Below are 18322 nucleotides of genomic sequence, written 5' to 3' on the forward strand. Positions count from 1 at the left end.
AATTTTCCTAAGAAATGGTGGTTATGCTGTTTTCTTCAGAAACACACACCACGCATTTAAATTGGAGAACACTGGCTTTTAGAATGGGAAGATATAATTTTCTTGAACCATCTGAATGAGACATCATGTGGGGTTATTATGTTTTCACCCACCATCTAGCATCAAGTGCTCAACAAACAAAAGTAGTCATACCAGGTAACTTACATGATATATAAAAGTTCGCCATCAAGACAGTTTTCCAAACCTACTGTATAAGTATACACTTATCCCAACATTGGAAAGAACGAGTGTCAATTACTGGGTGGAGACGTTACTTGTATTATGGGTGATATGACAAGAGTGTGATAGGAGACCTATCCAATTACATTTAAGATCATTAAATAACTTGTTGATTATTTTTACTTCTGGACATCTAGCACCTTTAACACCCGAGATTCCTCCTTCACATTTACCAGAGTGAGCGATGGAGGAACATCTCACTCCATCGTGATAGACTGTCCAGAAAATGTAAAGTCCTTTAACATCAGGCTGCTATTCTTTCAGGTAACAATCTTCTAAGTGGATCTGTGACATTTAATCAACTAAAGTCAGCTATTGCCTATTGCCATATCAATGCTGCATTATTAGAGGACTTATGCTTCACAGAAGCGGTCAAAGACTTTTGGTGGGTAAAGAGGAACCAAAAGGCTGGCGTTTCTACAAAAAAGAAATGGTGGGAGGTTGGAGAGTAACACATTAAGATCTTTTGTTAGAACTACATCAGAGGCATGAGCAAAAGCTGTGACACTGTCATAAAACAGCTTGAGAAGTGATATATTTGGAAGATTGACGCTCAGTCCTCAGTCAGAAAACCCAGACTTTAATGAAAAGAAAAACAACATGCAAAAGAACTTGAACTGCAATGTACCAAGGGCAATTTTATACTCTCCTGAATGCTAAAGTCCTTAGACCTGCATCTTAGCTGAAGACGGCTGCCTCCTAACACAACAAGAACACACTCGGGGAAAAAGCACAGTAAATCTGTACTTCTCCAGTTTGGCTACTAGAATTTAGCAGAACTTTTTCTTCCCAAGTATACTGGCCTGATTAGCCACTCTAAAACGTTACTGGGATTAGCAAGTACTATTACAAAGTAACATAAGCCTAAGTAAGAACAATGTTGATTTTTGTCATGGGTTACAAATTAAAGGGGGCACCTTTGTTCTTCTTAATTCAAATTCTTAACATGATTAATAAGAGCCATATGGTTCTTAAGTTCCATGACTTACTGTTATCAGTGTCTGCATCAACATCTATCAAGCTAAAAGTTACACGGACTACTTGGAGAGTTAGGCAATTCAGTTCTTCATGTCTGGAAATGCTTTTCTGTGGAACTTCTCATCTGTTAGTATTATATATTATGTGCTTATTCCAACAGGAAAACAAATTTTGCTTTACATACTGTAGGTTTAAACAAACATTGCTCCATTTTACAGAAATGTTTAACAGGCAAAGGAAAGACACATAGTAGCTGAAATTATACTATCCAACGTGAATTATTGGATCAACTAAATATTAACGAGCATTACAGAGATTACAGACAACTTCCTTTGTCACATTTTCTAAACATTATTACCGTAGGAGACTGAAATGCTTTTTTTTTTATTATTATTAGACTGCAAAGATGGACATCTTAAGAAATTGTATTGGAGAATGATATTCAATTGTTGGAGTTAGGAAAAATGCCAACAAAGCTAAAGAAAACATATGTTTTCTTGTGTACTGCTACAAAATATTCTCACCAGGCTGACTGGGCATGACTTCACAAGATAATTTGATAAATATGCAATTGCATTTAGTCTAGTATGAAATTAACACATTATTGCAATCATTATATTGCCCCAGAAAATGCATTCAGTGCACAGTTCTAGTAGCCCAACTGGCTCTATAGGTTGTGAAACCAGTTGTTGTACAAACCTGGAAGTTGTAAACATCAATTAGTATGTAATATATATATATATATATATATATATATATATTGGCAAGCGGCTCCCTTTGTGTAGCGCTGCCGTTTGCCAAGGCTCTTCGGGACACAGTCTTCTAGGGTTTCATTTGTAGGAAGGGACAAACACGTGGATACACACACAAGAGGCACTCAGCCCTCAACCTTCAGCGGTTTATTGTTCCACAAGCCACTTAAACCATAGGTACAATGTGCCTTTTGGAAAACAAAATCATAAAATAAAAACCTATTCCCTATAGGGAAACCAACTAAACTTTGCTGTGGCCCTTTCTAATGGCGCTGGCCAGCTAAACTATTTCCCAGCCCAAACCATATACTATCCTATGCAACTAAACAGTCTTTTAACATTGCAGAGTCTTATTGATTGTTTATCTATATTGTAGGGGATTCCTATCCCAGGGTCTCTGTGTAGCCCCAACACCAAACAGGAATGCTGGTGCCGGGGAGCAGGCTGTGTCCAGCCCGTGGAAATCTTTATCCTGGGTGTGGGTCCCAGCTGGTCCCAGCAGCCATGCTTCCTGCTGGGATAGGGAACCAGTACAGCCAGTGTCCTTCCTGGCTTGGAGAAAATCAACCTCCCCCTTGCTGGGGAAAAACAGTTTCTCTTGTGCAGGATACTTCTTGAATTTTTAAACATTCACTTAGGAGTGCTGTCTTAATTAATACCAGGTGCAGCAAGCTCCCATAGAGGAATTTAACCTCCTGTACCCTGGAACCTATCCACTCCGTTAGCTCTCTAGTCCATAAGGACAGTGACTCGGTCACAATATAATGTATATATATATATATATTGTGTGTGTAAAAAAAAGCAGGCACACCGAATGGTACAATAACTGTGTCTTTACTAGTTCAACGTTTCGACTTCCCAATGGAGCCTTTTTTCAAAGCTCTGTGGGAAGCCGGAATGGTGAGGTAGTAAGGATACCGTTATTGTACCATTTGGTGTGCCTGCTTTTTAACCTTTCTACATAGTACAGCTTAGTATGTTAGCAGTAGCACCCGCTCCAATCTTTTGTATTAATACTGTTATTATGTGCCCTGACTCCTGTCCTAATATATATGTATTGTGACAAACAGCTTACTCCGGGGCTCCGTCGTTTGTCCGGGACTGTTAGAACACAGTATTTTAGGGTAGGTTAAAGGATGAGGCGTCACGTACTATTCCTTTAAACAGGCTATGCCTGGTTTATTCAGTCCCAGGCACTGAGACTGCCACAGTGCATACAACAGAAACAGATCAAAAACAAAAGCTGCTCAACTGAGCGATAACTTAACTTAGATATCCCTGACTCAGGGTTGGAAGTGGCTTTTCCACTTCCAACAACAAAACAAGGTACTTTTGCAGTCTTAGACAAATGAACAGAATGATTGAACCTGTTTGGGGAAGAGGCTTCTCCCCTTTGTAGTTCAGCAGCCTTCCAGCCTCCAGGCTCTTTGGGAAAGGGGGAGAGCAAACAGGAAATCAGTCTTACATACCTGATTTCTAATTAGCCTGACAGGTGACAGAAATCAGGCAGCAGACAAACTCTGGTCTGGATCTCTCATCCCTCAGTTCCAGTGCTTGCCAAACTGTGGGATGGAGTGCATGTATTATAAGGCTGCACTCCCAGGCCAAACAGGATAGAAACTGTTCAGTATCCTGGGATCCCTATATATGGAATTTATTACCATCCCCTGGTTTCTGTGACATATCCTCCCCCCCAGCTAAGACCTCGAGGGATGAGCCACCATGGATATTAGGGAGTGCATCCTTGACAACCCGTCAGCATTGCCATGTTTGTGCCCTGACCTGTGTTCCACAGAAAATTAAAAGGGTTGTAGGCTTAGGAACCACCTGGTCACTCTAGCATTCTTTTCCCTGTTTTGACACATCCAGGTAAGGGGTTCATGATCTGTGACCAACCGGAATTTTCTCCCCAACAGGTAGTATTTGAGCGTCTCTACAGCCCACTTTATTGCGAGACACTCTTTCTCTACTATGGAGTAATTTTTCTCCTGGGGATTTAGTTTCCTACTTAAATAAAGGATGGGGTGCTCCTCACCTTGAGACTCCTGGGAGAGTACTGCCCCCAGCCCTACCTCAGATGCGTCGGTTTGGACTACGAACACTTTGGAGAAGTCAGGTGTGACCAACACTGGTTGGGCACAGAGAGCTTCTTTCGGGCTTCTAAAGGCCTGTTCGGTTTCGGGGGACCACTTTACCATTAGCAGTCCTCTTGCTTTTGTGAGGTCGGTTAGTGGGGTTGCCTTAGTTGCAAAATTGGGAATAAACCTTCTATAGTACCCAATTAACCCCAAAAAGGTCCTTACTTGTTTTTTTATAACTGGCCTTGGCCAATTTTGTATCGCCTCCACTTTGAGTGTTTGGGGTTTGAGTAAACCTCTGCCAATAGAATACCCCAGATACTTGGCCTCCTCCAGACCAATAGTGCATTTAGCGGGGTTAGCAGTTAGTCCAGCAGACCGAACTGCGTCGAGCACAGCTTGGACCTTTGGAAGGTGGGATTGCCAATCTTCACTATGGATTACCACATCATCCAGGTAGGCGGCAGCATACCGAGCATGTGGTTTTAAAATTTTATCCATCATTCTTTGGAATGTGGCGGGAGCTCCATGTAAGCCAAAAGGCAGCACCTTATACTGAAAGAGGCCGTCTGGGGTTGAGAAGGCTGTCTTTTCTTTTGCCCTTTCTGTGAGGGGAACTTGCCAGTACTCTTTTGTTAGGTCTAGGGTTGTGAGATATCGGGCTTTGCCCAGTCTCTCTACAAGTTCATCTACCCTGGGCATAGGATAAGTATCAAATTTTGACACCGCGTTTAGTTTCCGGTAGTCATTACAAAACCTTGTTGTACCATCTGGCTTTGGGACTAAGACTATAGGGCTGTTCCACCCACTTTGGGATTCCTCAATTACGCCTAGTTTTAGCATTTTTTTAACCTCTAAACTTATAGCCTTTCTTTTGGCCTCTGGGATTCGGTACGGTTTAAGGTTAATTCGGACCCCCGGTTCAGAGACTAGGTCATGTTCAATTACGCTAGTTCTACCTGGCTATGTAGAGAAGATTTCTTTGTTTCTTCTCACTAAATTCTGAACCTCTCGTTTCTGATGAACGGACAGGGTTTCAGCTATGCTAACCTCAGGGTCAGTTTCTTGATTCTCTGACGGACCTGGGGGTACTAGGGTTAACAAGACTTCTCTATCTTTCCAGGGCTTGAGTAGGTTTATATGGTAAATTTGCTCAGGTTTCCTCCTACCTGGCTGTCTTACCTTATAATTTACTTCACCCACTCTTTCCAAGACCTCATATGGCCCATGCCTGTTATGAAAGGAATTTACTCTCCACGGTGGGAACCAGAACTAGTACCCTATCACCTGGAAAAAATATTCTGACCCTAGCACCCTTATTATACGTATTCCTCTGGGCCTCTTGAGCTTTTTCCATGTGTTCCCTCACTATGGGTAGGACTGCAGCAATGCGGTCCTGCATCTGGGCAACATGCTCTATTACACTTCTGTAAGGGGTAACCTCGTGTTCCCAAGTCTCTTTGGCTATATCCAGTAAGCTCCTTGGGTGTCGGCCATACAATAGTTCAAACGGGGAGAAACCTGTGGATGATTGGGGAACTTCCCTAATGGCAAATAACAGGTACGGTAACAAACAATCCCAGTTTTTCCCATCTTTATCGACCGCCGTAACATGCTCTTTAAGGTTTTATTGAACCTTTCCACTTATCCATCTGTTTGTGGATGATAGACTGAGGTTCTGAGATTCTTGATTTTTAGGAGTTTACATAGCTCTTTTGTTACTTGGGACATAAGTGGTGTTCCCTGGTCAGATAAAATCTCTTTAGGAATTCCGACCCGGGAAAACAGAACTACTAACTCTTTTGCTATGTTTTTAGCAGAGGTGCTACGTAGGGGAACTGCCTCCGGATATCGGGTGGCATAATCTAATATTACCAATATATGCTGATGTCCCCTAGCAGACTTTATTAGGGGACCTACTAGATCCATAGCAATCCGGTCAAATGGTACCTCTATTATGGGAAGGGGTACCAATGGGCTGCGGTATGCTTTGAACGGGGCGGTGATCTGACATTCTGGGCATGAGGAGCAATAATTTGTAATTTCTGCCAGAACCCCAGGCCAATAGAAGCTTCGAAGAACCTTTTCTTTTGTCTTTTCCACCCCAAGGTGTCCCCCCAATGGATGACTATGTGCGAGGTGTAATACTACGTTACGGAATGTCCGTGGTACCAACAATTGTTTAGTTGTAACTGATTTCCTTTTATCAACCCGATATACTAGGTCGTTCTCTACCTCGAAGTAGGGGTAAGCAAGTGACCTATCTGGTTGGCCTGGAGTACTATTCTGGTCCCGTATATTTCCCCTTGCTACCGCTAATGTGGGGTCCTCCCACTGGGCCTTCTTAAAACTCCCAGGACTGACCTCTAGGTCAGCGAGGGTCTTATCTGGTTCCGGGGTGGAAAGTGTGTCTGATCAACATCTTGATTTGGGGTATTCCCTACCAAAGTAGTGAGCGGGGAACCGTGTTCCTGTTTGCTACTGGAGCTGCAACATAGATAAGACTTCATTATTATACTTATTGGTTATCCTTTGTGTAGCATATGTTTTGGGCAGAACCAGATTAGCTGGCTGCCCTGTTAGTAAGGGCTCAAGAAGTGAGTTAGTTTCCCTAACGGGAATAGGCTTTATTTTCAACAAAGTGGTTTCTTAAAGGGACAGTGCACCCATACTTTATTTGGTTGTGGCTCATAAACCCCTACAGTTTAAAGTTTCCCATCGTGTCTAGCGTCTTACTGACCCCGCCGCGAGGCCGTCCTGCCACAGTATATATACTAACTGATGTTACGATTATTTCACTTTAGTTAACATGGGACCATTGTGTATTGTAAGTTGGCATGTTTTGAAATGGTAAATATATATTGTGCAGTCATTACAACTAAATAATATATGAAAGATTATGAGCTATATATTATATGCGGTGCTAAACCATAAGGCACCTTATGGACCATTAATTGTTACAGGTCTGTAAAATGTAGGATGTTATATGATATTCCGCATGCTTAGGAACAGAAAAATGTCTTGCGATCGTTTCATAGATCCTACTTAACTAAAGTGATTTGAAATGCCATTCTCAGATCCCTGCCAACTTCTTAAAAATGTGCAACAATATATCAAACAAATTAAATGAATGCTGCGTTTTTAAAGGATATCTTGGGCACCTTTGATACTCTTAATCAATCATGTGTTCACTTATTGGAGGCTTTGTACGCTGTGATACTTCTTTCATGGACAGACATGAAAACAATTCACAAATGTTCTTGTGCATGAGTTCTTATGACAGAAAAGGATCTCAGCAGTGTGGATTATTATTTGAAATTTTGGTCGAGTGAAGAGTTTACCAACCTACTGTACAGTATAAAGACTGACAACTTCTAGGAACTCGAAATAACGATCACTACTCCCAATGTCAATCACAACTCCAAACGAGGACAACCTCAAACAAATTCCCAGTCAATGAGCCGTTTCCCAATGCATTCTACAGTGTTGGAAACTGGCAAAAAGGATTCAAACGTACCTTTTTTTACATGCATTGTACTGTATGTACAGATGCAGCGTCCGTTATTCGATAATTTCACGGGTTGTATTCCTTTGCACATCCCGTGTTGGTTCAAGATTTCTTGCAATTTGCCCTTGTTAAGATGCGAGTTTACTAGTGTTTTGATCGAGTGCAGAAAATTGCATTTTAGCGTTGTCTGCAATGCCGTCGAAAAACTCAAGTGGGCGATCGCAAGTTGTCTTAAAAAATCTAATTGCAATTCAACCTGTCTTTTATTCCCATACAATACTTCAAGTGTGTGTGTAATTGTAATTTGAAGATTAAAAATATGAGTTCATAGAACATGGGAAAGAAGTTCTTTCTGAGGCTCCATAGCTTTTAGCCATACAAAAATTCTCGAACTGTAGAAGATTTAAAATATGAACACACAACAAAAAGTATTTTTAACGAATTAAGTGTTTTATTTGCACAGGATAATAAAGTTAAAACGAAAAACGAATAATACAAAAATACAACTTTGCTCTCCTTCCAAATGTAAAATATATAATCCACACATGCATTTATGTTAAATTGCAACTTTGTTGAAACGCATATGCGTCATCCCATTTCTGCCCATGCGTGTATGTGAAATTGGAACCTTGTTGAAACGCATATGCATGTCATCACATGTCTGCCCATGCGTGTATGTGAAATTGGAACCTTGTTGAAACGCATATGTGTGTCATCACATTTCTGTGCTGCGTGTATGTCAAATTGTCAATTGTATCTGTTGTACAGTAGAACTGCTCTTTGTATATCTACAGTAAAGTACTGTACAGTATATAGTAAAAACAACGTTTACGTGCTACAGTATACTGTAGTTATATACTGTAGTATAATGTACAGTATCTCAATGAGACATTTTTATATATTTAAATGCATTTAGATCTTTATATAACAGTATTTACTGGATTTTAAAGGTTGTTATAGTGTACTGTTTGTCAAAGATTAACTGTATTTAGATATACTATATTTAAACTACAGTACATCAGTAGTTTATTTATTTTTTTAGTACTATTTAAGCACTAAAAGCAACTTCATTTCAAGATTGATATACTGTATACGGTACTGTACTGTATGTAATTTATTATGGCCTGATTGAGAAAAAAAATTATGACTTTTTTTTGGACTTGAATTTCACTTTGGCAGTGAAGTTATTGTAGACCATTTAGTATGCAGGACTTCTCAGGCATGCGCATGCACGTGAAACAAGGCAAAGTAAATTCTCGGCCAAGAACAAACAGCTCAAACATAATGTTACTTTCTTGTTAAAGGTCCCATGGCTTGGGGAGTGGAGGTGTTGATAAGGAGCCGAATGCCTTTTGCTCAGTTTACTGAGGGAGGTGTGGGGGAGGGTGCAACTCCATAAATTGTTTAATCTTTGTGTAATTCTGGGTTGACCGTGTAAAAATTGATCAAATATTCTTGTAATATATCTCTGTGTGAAATTGTATTACAAGTTATGATGTACTTGAATCACAGTGCATAGTGTGTTGTCCAAAATAATACTGTAGCGTGGCAAATTTGTAAAAGCGTGAAGCTGGTAATACTGACTGTATAAAAGTAAAAAAAGACAACATTTTAAAAAAGCAATTTTAGAGTTCCATCAAACTTCATCCTTATCTTAGGACGCTCGATTTCACAGTTTCTTTTCTGGAAAAAAATTATGCTATAAATTCCAGTAGTGCGCATGCGTCAAGTCACGCTCTAGTGCGCATGTATACAAGCATTGACGGGCTATGGCTGGGATAAAGTACACTATACCAGGCTGCTCTTCTCTGCACCTCGTGCCACTCCCCCTGCTCGGCCCCAGCGCCAAATGACACGCAGGATCATGTAACATCACATTGCCATGGTAATTTGTCGCTGGGTTACCATGATGACACGTTACTGGAAGGAAAGGTACTGTTAGTGTAATATGGAGGCTTCGTGCGATCCCCCAGCATTTAATTTAAAAGCCTGGGGGGAGAGTGCGGGACCTCTATAACTGCAACACACCCCCCAAAAAATCTAGCATCCCCCCAGGGGAATTAAAGTTAATACTGTATAGTACATTATATTTACCTTCATTATAAACTTTGCCAAAGGGTGGAGATGAGCCAATGTCAGAGGTGTATTGTGCGTACAAGCTGGGGTCACTCATGTAGTCTGCATTATCTTTATCTTCATTATATACATTGCCAACCGGGTGGAGATGACCCAATGTCAGGGGTGTACAGCATTGTGCGTAACAGCCAGGGTCACTCATGTAATCAGCATTATAGTTGACAGGGGCCTGCTGAAGCCGGTAATCAGTAGGGGCCAGGTAGCAAGGATTGATGCTCATCAGGTTTTCAGCCACGGTCGGCCCGTTATTGCAATAGTATTGGGAAGCTGGTTTGGGTACCTGTACACTGCAGGGTCGGGAAGTATGTACAGGTACAGTACAAATCATAAATGGATGAAACCCAACCTATGCAAAAGCTGGGAGCACAGCGCAATATCCTCTTGTACAGGTATCTCCCAGAGGAGGGGCTGCACAAAAAAAGCAATAATCATTAGTTAATGTTTGCCTTATCGAATGCTTCCAGCCACTTTGGTTCGGTGAAAATTTGAAGAATTCATATTTTTCAATTATATAGTTGTAAATCTCTGCTAAAGTCGCCTTCTTATCTGTTCCAGCATTAATTGCAGAAAATATGAGAAATGCTTAACTACTTTGTGGTTTGGTATAAGGACTTGACATGACTTGACTTGACATGATGTCCCTTTACCAAGTGCAAGGATAGCAATGTAGAATAACGGGACAAGCATTGTGTATACTGTGGAGATTTTAATTATGAAACTCCTACATTTGATAACGTCTTCAGCGAGCAAGGTCAATTTACAATGGATGACTGTTGTCACTCTTTTTATCTAGTTTTTAAACACCTGCAAATTGACTACACATAACTCACTGGTTGCCCTGTGCAAAGGGATTCACTGTAGCCATCTGGCGGAAACATGCAGAACTGCACCCAAACAAATCACACTAATCACGGAAAATCAACAACGGTTAACATGCGTGTGATTGACTGTCTTCACGGAAGATTAACGAGTGAATGCCACGTGGAATACAGCAGACTTTATGAAAACTGCGCCGAGAAATGATCGAATAATGGCCGCTGCATATGTAGATAGAGCTCTAGTATGCATTTACTGTATCCTCTTTCTATTTCTTGTAGCCTTACTAAACCACGTCCTCTGCTCTTTTGACAGTAATGATATCTTATTAACATTTTAAAATCAGATTATTTCATGATTGCATTTGCAACATTCTCTCACAAAATACCGATCATACTGTATGATCATAAATCCAATGGCAAAAAAACCCCAACTCTCTCATGTTCTTAAATCTTCCCTACTCCTCTTTTTTTTTATCAGATGGAAATTGTGGAGGGGGACGGGGGCGAGGGGAGGGAGGGTCCCCCGGAACTGCCTTATTTTCAGCTCTGAAGATCTCCCTGGTCTCCTCACATTAGCACAGGTAGATCAATCATTTTGAGTGAGATACCTGGGCATCAGCATGGATACTCTTAAAACCTGGCCTGTTAGTGGTCCTAGAGGACTGGAGTTCGGAACCTCTGACTTAATGTACACCTAATATCTGTAGTGTCCTAACAATAGCAACATTGCAGCACATGTGTGACATGGTAGGACAAGTGCAGGAATCATTCTGTGAATAAGTGAATCTGTATTAACCCTTTCATTGCTGAGGGAGCCTGCAACATTTCACGTTCATATCCAGAAATCAGAAGGCAGTCATATCAACCAAATGGCTTTAAAAAATGTTTTTTATATATTTATATATATATATATATATATATATATATATATTAATTTATTTTATTTTTTATGACAACTCATTCATTTTTAATATCTTGTTTTTCAGCTTTTAGTTTCTTTGGCTTATTTCTGGGACATCGGTGCCAAACTGAGCCGCCAGACTCAAAAAAGTAACCAAACAAGTAACTCAAAGCCACTGCTGAAAAAAACGCATCAATGCTGAAAAAAACCCATCAAGGTGCCAAGATGCCAGTGTTATCAGAGCTGCTGTTTATTTCACTTAAGACTCCCTAAAGGCAGATTCACTGAGCATAAACTAGACGATGGTAATAGAAACATTTGTATCTCATATTATTTACCACAGAAGAACATGACAGATAAAACAGATGCAGTGTAAGACTTTACACTTCATTAAACAGCATTAGCCTTTTCTCTTCTAATAAAAGTCTACGTTTATTTAATTTTATGGAAGTCCCCCCATGTATCTCACAACGGTGTTTAACTTCAATTCATGCCAGTAGCAGTACATACCTAGAAACTGAATGCATTTCTACCATACTCCAAATGTCATACAGACAACCAAAAGCCAGATATGGAGAAAGAAGCTGTGTGAAATGACACAAATAAAGGCAGATACAGTATGGCTCTTTTGAAAGGTTTCGTGATCAGGTTTTACACAGATCGGGTAATTGGTTTACAGCAAATTAACATACGTGAATTATTTGGGTATTTCCTAATGCATTGTGGGATGAAATCAAAACACTGTTTTTATTGAAAGTTATATACTGCTGCACAGAACTGCACAGTGTAAAGAGATCCGAATGTCAAAGTTTCCTACTGCAGGGGTGCTCAACTCTATTTCTCAAGCCCCCCCCCCCCCCAACAGGTCAGGTTCTTGGGATATTCCAGCTTCAGCACAGGTAACTCAATCAGAGGCTCAAAGACTGAGCCTCTGATTGAGTCATCTGTGCTCAAGCAGGGTCTGATTGAGTTACCTGTGTTGAAGCAGGGATTGATTGAGCCACCTATGCTGGAGCTGGGATGCATTGAGCCACCTGTGCTGAAGCTGGGATATACTGAAAACCTGACATGTCTGGGGGGGGGGGGGGAGTTTGAGGGCTGGAGTTTAGCACCCCTGTCCTACTGTACCCTAAAAAAACATGGTGCGATAAAACTCTATGCTAAGAATACAGTAGCATGTCCAACCACCTGAAAATTGGACGTTACTGGCCCCCCTACCCACTTCTAATGTTTAAGCCCATCACATAATTCAAAAACATACAGTTTTAGGTAGAGATGGGTGATTTTTGGGGGCAGATTTGGAACTACCATTCCAAGCTCCGATGAAACAAAAGGAATACAACCTTACCAAACTCAACACACTCTTTAGTCTTGAGAGCTTGACAACATGCAGGGAGTATGTCTGGGAGGGCAGCTTTCCTATGGTGTATATTGATAGGAAGTCAGGCTGCGTATCATGTGGGTGACATGTACAGTAAATCCGTGAAGCCGAGGGAGCAGAATGATTGCAATTTGTAGAAACACAATTTGGCAGATGCAGAATGACAGCTCGTCGATTACGTGGCATATACGGTGAGAAAGTGTAGACAAACAGTGGGCCAAAAAATGATGTTTGCTTGCACCTGCATCAGATGGGACATTTTAGCCAAAGTCTTACATTTGCCACAGACTATTAATTCAGACTATTGAAGGCAGAGCCCAAATACAGAAAGGAATGTGTCATATTATAATATGTGCTTTGGTTAACCATCTATCTTTCACTTATAACCATCTCCTTGATGGAAAGCAAATGCAGACAGGGTAAAAAAAATGTAACTATAAATAACTTTAAACTGATGCTTAGCTGCATAGCAACTTAATATAGGGTTTAAACTAAATGGAAACATTGTTTGCATCTACAACCTATGGATTGCTACAAAATATTGGCAAACCACTTGCATGAATCTGCTTACCTGATGTCCGAGATTCACATCGACTAAACCCACATCCTGGTCATAAAGTGTACATTTCAACTGAATCTAATTCTCTCACGACAAAGTTCAGAAATAATATATGATCATGTGCACCTGGGGATACACAAGTTAAGGACCAAAGTGTGTGTTGCATTATTGTGGATCATCTTGCCATAAATAACGGAATATTTTATTTACAGCGAGGGATGGAAGCGGCTAATGATGTTGGACGTTTTCTTCTGGACACACCTATGATTTTGACTTTCTAAAAACAGAGAGATTCAAGGGAAAATTAGAGCAGGTAAGTGTGTGCTATTCATGGGCACATTTTCAATATGCTGTGGAGTCACTTCATCATACCAGGGAAGACTCAACATGGGGGCGATGGTAGATCCAAATGCTTCTGTTGAAAATATAGTAATGGGACAGTGCACATGAAGAAGAGCCCCCTGAGGTTTCACAAGCTCTGTACATTGTACAGATGTAACAGTCTTTATTATTCCCCCATATACATTAAATAAAAATACCACTTGTGAGTACATTCGCCTCGGGCCTTCAACTCTTCCAGCCAGGGCATTATTGGCCAGTAATGCCCTGTTCTGAGGGGATCATTACTATTATGGGTTAAATGTTTGCTTTTTTTTCATAAAATAATAGACACTTTTGTATAGATATATCAATTGGAACTACACTTATGCACCTGAAGTAAAGTAGCAAATGAGAGAAGTGAAGGGGGGGGGAGAAAAGAAATAGGTGAGCGGTGGGAGAAGAGAGAGAGGTGAGCGGGGGGAGAAGAGAGAGAGGTGAGGGGGTGAGAGGAGAGAGGGGGGAGGAGGGTGAGGTGAGGTGAGGGGGGAGGAGGAGAGAGAGGTGAGGGTTGGGGAGAAGTGATAGGTGAGGGGGGATTGAGAGGGGGGAGAGAGGTGGAGGAGGGGAGAAAAGAGAGAGGTGAGGGGAGAGAAAAGAGGGAGGTGAGGGGGAGAAAAGAGGGAGGTGAGGGGGGGAGAAAAGAGGGAGGTGAGGGGGGGAGAAAAGAGGGAGGTGATGAGGAGAGAGAAAGGTGAGGGGGAGAGAGATGTGGAGGAGGGGAGAAAAGAGAGAGGTAAGGGGGGGGAGAGGTGAGGGGGGAGAGGTGAGGTGAGGGTAGAGAGAGGTGAGGGGGGAGAGAGTTGAGGGTGGGAGAGAGGTGAGGGTGGGAGAGAGATGAAGGTGGGAGAGAGGTGAGGGGGAGAGTGGTGAGGGGTGGGGGAAAGAGCAAGGGGAGGGGGTGGGGAGCGAGGTGAGGGTGTGGGGGGGAAGAGTGAGGTGAGGGGGTGGGGGGGAGAGAGAGGTGAGGGGGTGGGGGGGGAGAGAAAGGTGAGGGGGTGAGAGGAAAGAGAGATGAGGGAGGAGAAAAGGGAGAGGAGAGCGGGGGAGAAAAGAGAGAGGAGAGGGGGGAGAAGAGAGAGAGGGGGAGATAGAGAGAGGGGGGAGATAGAGGTGGAGGAGGGGAGAAGAGAGAGGGTGTGAGAGAGCCTGCATATGCTGCTGTGCTGTGTGAGAGGAGAGGAACAGAGATGCAGCTGAGCTTGGACCGGGAGAGGTATTTTCAGTTAGCAGTTTTACATTTGGCAGTTTTATTATATTAAATTCTCAGTGTGCTCCCCCTGCATCTCCGAAAGGTGAATTGGCAGGTTTCCAAAAATGCTGGGCATTACTGAATGAATAATGCCCGGAATTCTAACCAATCAGAGAGCAGGGATTTCAATAATGCCCGGAGTTTTACAGCTTTAGCCTATAATTAAAGGTAACACATCAGAATAACGTAATATAACCATGCAGATCAATGGTGCCACCGTTCCAACCTTCCGTACTCTGAATGTACAGCTCAAGGTTGTGGATATTGCTGCTACTCTTCTTGGGGTACTTCTATAATGGCCGTGGGACACTTTTTTGATCAATTGCAGCAATTGAGGATGCTGGGTGTATAGTTTTAGACATTAAGTTAATTGATTTAAAGAAAATGCAGTATTATTTCTCCAGAGAGTATTATTTTCTGCCAAGATTTTGAAGAAAGGGCATTTGCTTTACAGCGTAATGCATCCTCTAGGAATTCCTACAAGACTTTAACCAAAATACCTAATTTACCTGATATGATTTTAGTGCACATTTGTTTCATGTTATTGCCCAGTCGGTTAAAACAATGTGCCTCCCACTGATCTGAAGATTTGTTATCTTTCTCATAGTACTGTACATAGAAAAAACAAATTCTCTATGTAACTAATTTCATTTATTTCTTTGTACAGTAAATAAAAATACCACTTGTTGTACATTCGCATCTCAGACAGGTCTGCAGCCCTGCCTTTCCCATTATCTATTAGCAACCAGTGCTTCCACTGCTGCAAGGGATTCTGGATAATAACTTGCAAATAAGAACATAGTGTCACTCTTTACTTCTCATCCATTTTAACATGAACCCGTATGAGCTTATGCCTACACAGTGTGTGTGTGTGTGTGCGTGTGCGTGTGCGTGTGCGTGTGCGTGTGAACTAGTTGCAAATGTCTGTTAGCTCAGCGAAATGTGCTGTTTTTCTGAATAAATGAGTTTATTTATCAAATTATCTCTTAATTCTGCATCCAATCTCTGGCAGTGGAAGAGTTTGCCTTCTCCCAACACGTGGACAGTTGGGGGAGTAATGTTGACTATCCTTACTCATGGCATGGAGTCAGCACACGGAGTGACAAGCCTAATACCATCAACTTCCGAAAAATACCATGACATTGACAAACAGGAAGCCATGTAAACATGGATTCTCCAAGCTATGTTTTACATGATCGACTAGTAGACACGAAATCCAGGGGGAGCATGGGGAAGAAACAAATCAATCTAAGTGCAGCAGAATCGCAATGGGTTAAATAAGAGGTTTCACAATCTTGGCTCTTTTGAAATGACTACTTACAAGATGTAAGAGTCAAAACAGCAGGGTTGACTAATAGTCAGTGGTGGGTATGTGATGTAATTGTCATCAAGGTGGTTCTTGTACTCAGGAGGATATGGCCCAAAATGCAAGAGAGAGAACAAACTGGCATAGCACAGATCAACCAAGATATAAAATGTTTATCTAAGTGAAAAATATACACTCACAATATAAAAGATAAAAACGGGCATGTCACACTTAATAAGTGTATCGGAGGGTATCAGCAGCCAGCTGGCTCACCATCCCGCAACTCTCGGAACTCGTCTGTCTCTGCCTCTGCTCCACTGCATCATCGCACGGCTCGGCGTCTGACGTCAGATCCGGTTTTGTCGGTTTGGTGGGGGCTGGCCTTCAATGACTCCTCTCCAGACAGCTCCGCAACAGAAGACTCCCACTCAACGCGTTTCGCTACGTGGATCATGTCGGCTTCGTCAGGAGTAAGGAGTCATAAGGTTACAATTGTGCAATATATAGCTTGGTTGCTAATTAATTATGTAGAACATCTGTTCTTTTAAAGCGCTACAGGGTTAACAGTGTTATCTTGATGTTAACTAGAGAGAGAATACATGCACCTCTTCTCCAATGAATTATGTATTCTCTCACTCTAGTTAACATCAAGATAACACTATTAACCCCAGTAGCGCTTTAAAAGAACAGATGTTCTACATAATTAATTAGCAACCAAGCTATATATTGCACAATTGTAACCTTATGACTCCACACTCCTGACGAAGCCGACATGATCCACGTAGCGAAACGCGTTGAGTGGGAGTCTTCTGTTGCGGAGCTGTCTGGAGAGGAGTCATTGAAGGCCAGCCCCCACCAAACCGACAAAACCGGATCTGACGTCAGACGCCGAGCCGTGCGACGACACAGTGGAGCAGAGGCAGAGACAGACGAGTTCCGCGAGTTGCGGGATGGTGAGCCAGCTGGCTGCTGATACCCTCCGATACACTTATTAAGTGTGACATGCCCGTTTTTATCTTTTATATTTTGAGTGTATATTTTTCACTTAGATAAACATTTAATATCTTGGTTGATCTGCGCTATGCCAGTTCGTTCTCGCTTGCATTTTGGGCCATATCCTCCTGAGTACCAGAACCACCTTGATGACAATTACATCACATACCCACCACTGACTATTAGTCAACCCCGCTGTTTTGACTCTTACATCTTGTAAGTAGTCATTTCAAAAGAGCCAAGATTGTGAAACCTCTTATTTAACCCATTGCCATTCTGCTGCACTTAGGTTGATTTGTTTCTTCCCCATGCTCCCCCTGGATTTCGTATCTACTACTGTAACCTTTGGGGACGAGTGAAGACTAGCCCTCCCAGTGGGTCAGAGCAGGGGGTGAAACTGTATATACGTGAATTTAATTTATTTTTGTGTTTTTTCACTCATTTAAAGTATATTATATAGTTCACATATTAAGAGTTCAACCCCTTTATCTGTTTGTGACTGTTTTCACTTTATCACTACACTATTACATGACCGACTAGGCAACATGTAACTACACAGTAATTATTGTAAAATGATGGTCTCATTGGTAAGGTACATATATTAGGGTTACCATAATTCACCACACACAAAAAGAGGACACCAAGCCGGAACACCCATCCCGCATGCGCAGTTGGCGTTCATCGCTTGCACATGCGCAATCAGCTTTGATTTGCGCATGCGCAGTTGGCGCTCGCACATGCGTGGCCAGAAATCCGGGATGTTTTTAGTTATTTCAAAATTCCTTCCCGACAGCGTCTTTAAATTAAAAAGCAGAACGTGTCTGGAAAAATACGAACGAACGGTAACCCTACATACAGTATATCATATCTTCACACACACCCTCCCCCCTGTTCATACAGATGTATCCAGACTTACTATCCCTGCTTTTTATACTTTTGGGTCACGAAAAAAAAAGTTTATGCTTAGATTATTCTTATTTATTTTTTTTTAGGAAAACAGGCA

The 18322-nt window shown here is 41.7% G+C and overlaps 1 long non-coding RNA gene across 1 annotated transcript; it reads left to right on the forward strand.

Annotated features, from left to right (window-relative positions):
- The first annotated feature begins 422 nt into the window (after window positions 1–422).
- Window positions 423–13697, forward strand: LOC142465386 (uncharacterized). The gene is made up of 3 exons (XR_012787863.1): window positions 423–543; window positions 11536–11755; window positions 13603–13697. It is a non-coding gene; the product is annotated as an uncharacterized LOC142465386 (long non-coding RNA).
- The last annotated feature ends 4625 nt before the right edge of the window (window positions 13698–18322 follow it).

The sequence above is a fragment of the Ascaphus truei genome, chromosome 14 (genome assembly GCF_040206685.1).
Source record: "Ascaphus truei isolate aAscTru1 chromosome 14, aAscTru1.hap1, whole genome shotgun sequence".
Classification (NCBI taxonomy): domain Eukaryota; kingdom Metazoa; phylum Chordata; class Amphibia; order Anura; family Ascaphidae; genus Ascaphus; species Ascaphus truei.